Raw genomic sequence first — 2933 nt, 5'->3', positions numbered from 1 at the left:
TTATGATTGACTTGGACCAGAGATACTCAAAACTGAAGGTAGCATATTTTAACACCCAAGTATAGTTTGCTTTCTTCAAGTATATTAGAGGAACTACTATCTTTTGCCCCTTAAAACAGCATAAGAATCCATTGAAATAAAAGGCTATCGATATTTTATTCAACTATCAGCACTTACCAAGCTTTTGAGCATCTCCGAACCACTTTCATTTTAACCCTTAACAATACACATTTCTGTAGACTGAGGAGCTTCCCAGCAAATAATTCAGGTCTTTTGGGGCGGAAGGATAATCAATTCATGCAGCATTTATTCAAACCACAGACTAATTTTGAATGCAACCATCTCAGATAAAATGCGTACAGCACAACTCCAAGTCCTCAAATACTCAACTACAACCAGAAATGCAAAAAATTGGGGAAACTTAATATCATTCCCATTTTACTATTAATAAAAAAAGAGTTTCATAAATGTTTAAAAAGAGACAGGGCCAAGAAATATGAAGTGTAGCTAAGGAAAATTAACATTGAACTTTTGATAATTTCACTTGTGAACTGGATTGGAGATCAGAAATCTCTAGTTACATGCAGAATTCGTAGTTCAAACGAGAGCATATCTTCTTCACCACTATAACTAGTTAACTACTGTGAGAAAGTAGAAAATTATCTTAAAGTGGATTTAAGAGTAAGGAATTCATAACATTTTCTAGTGAGACATTATATCAAACGGGTTATACAGAACAAAACGATGACTAAGATTTGCTCAAACGAGGAAAAAAAAGGTAAGCAGAAAATTGCCCCAAACTGGTGATTGCTTTCAGCTGCTGATGGATACCCAAGCATCAAAATCCTTCAAAGAAACTGAAATTAAACCCATCCAAACTTCAATTAAAAGCAAACCCATCACTAATTTATCGATCTATAAATCAGTTTCACACAAAAACAAAGTTAATTAAAGAAACCCTAAATTAAACTTACCTTTCTGTTCAGTTTGAATCAACACACGGATCGAAACCATGACCATCAACTATCCCTGATTTCATTCAATTTCTCTAAACCGCAGACCCATAATCTTTATCTCATTATCGATTCTCATTGAAACCTTAATCTTATATGTAAAAACATCACATTTTTCTTCTCTTCTGTGTTCAATCAACTTCTGTAAAAACCCATTAATGGAACGACAGAGACGAGATGGACGAGATGATAAAAAAAAAAGAGATAGAAGAAACGGACGAGATGGTAAAAGGGAAGAGGCGAGAGCTATAAGTTGTTTATAGTTAACAAAACTGGACTAGGTCCCTGTTTTTTTCTGCCTTTGCGGTTTCCTCGTTAACAAAATCTTGTGCGTGTTATTTACTTTACTTCCGCATTATAATTGTTTATAGTTATAATAAAGTAACTATACTTGTGCCGTTAATCCCAATCATTTGATATTGATTTTATATTAATTCGGTTTTGGATTATAACTATTATCAAAAGAATATCTTGAAGTTGCATTTTTTGAATTTGTCCATAGACAATCACTTAAGATATCAGATTTATAGGTTGAAACAAAAAGATTGTAGTGTATTTGGATATCCTCGTTTTTTCAGTTCCGTCCCCCAAAGATTATGATAAACCTTCCTTGGTAGTACATGGTCTTCAGAAAAAATTAAAATATGTTTTAGTATTGTGGATTAAGCTTCAACGATCCAAGCTCTCCCGTATATAAATGGGTGCTACTGTTACTATTACTAATATCACTGGTATTTCTCGTGCATAAGCGATGGTTTCTGCTACGTACTGTTACTGGTTACTAGAAATTCTGGAATACATGATTTTGTTTACTGGAATTCTGTAACTGGAGATTATCACGTCCTGTTTGAAAGTCGTTTGCAAATATCTTATTGTATTTAATTTATGGTGTTTCGTAACTTCAGTTTGTTTTTTTTGGGGCCAAAAAGGAATTTATTCAGAGACTAATAAGATTTTTTACAAACTGGTTATCCCTACTGATCCAACAATTGATATCAGGAGGAAAAGTATCATAGAAAACGAAACTAGAACAAGCAACACCATACGCAACTCTATTTACTGGGTGACATATTCATAAATGTTTATCCTTGATAAGAAACTTAATGTCCAAAACATACCTACTTTATCAAACAAACACAAAGAGATGATTCATGGATATATTTTATTAGAAGATCATTATCAAATTCAAAAACGATTTTTTCATAATCCATTCATATAGCTCGGTTGTCAATGGATAACTGAATATTTGATATCCGTCTGAGTTCGTTTGAATCGTTAGGATATTATTTTAAATATCGGATAACGGATATCGGATACAGATGTCTTACTGGATATTCTTACTCATCGGTGACCGATACGAAAAAGGCATTATCCTATAGGATTATATCTGATATCCGTTAAGAATGCATATTCTTTGTTTTTTTAATAATATATTTAGTTGTTAACTTGGTAATATATGAAATCAAAGAAATAAAAATATTAGGGAAGAAAAAAAATCACAACAAGTTTTGTTGGTTGTGAGAAAAGAGAAGAATTTTTCAATTCTGGTCGAGAAGAATCGAGTCTTTTTTAAATCTAATTTAATGTAATAATTTATAAAGTAAATATTTTGCATTTGATCTAGGTATTAGGTTTTATTTGGTTGAATTTCCTTAGGGTTTCTTTGATTTTATTTTTTTTTGGTAATTTATAAAATGTAAAGAAAGACTAGAAAAGAATTTAAATTATTTTTATTATAATGAAATATTACCGGATATTCTAAATTGTTATCGGAACGGATACGAAAAATATTTTTGATTATCCGTCGGATACTATCGGATATCCGTTAATCCTTATCGGTAATGGATATGGTATAAATTATATCCGTTTCAACAAGTATTGTTGACAGGCCTACTTCAAAGCCATACATTCCATCTGTCC

General features: G+C 31.7%; 1 long non-coding RNA gene across 1 annotated transcript; it reads right to left on the bottom strand.

Moving 5' to 3' along the window:
• Window positions 1-413: 413 nt before the first annotated feature.
• Window positions 414-1240, bottom strand: LOC113353359. Its single transcript, XR_003361235.1, has 2 exons — window positions 975-1240; window positions 414-857 (listed from the first exon to the last, which is right to left on the bottom strand). It is a non-coding gene; the product is annotated as an uncharacterized LOC113353359 (long non-coding RNA).
• Between the last annotated feature and the right edge of the window lie 1693 nt (window positions 1241-2933).

This window comes from Papaver somniferum, chromosome 2 (genome assembly GCF_003573695.1).
Source record: "Papaver somniferum cultivar HN1 chromosome 2, ASM357369v1, whole genome shotgun sequence".
NCBI lineage: Eukaryota > Viridiplantae > Streptophyta > Magnoliopsida > Ranunculales > Papaveraceae > Papaver > Papaver somniferum.
Note: the sequence above shows the minus strand (reverse complement) of the source record. Positions and strands in the feature narration are given on the sequence as shown.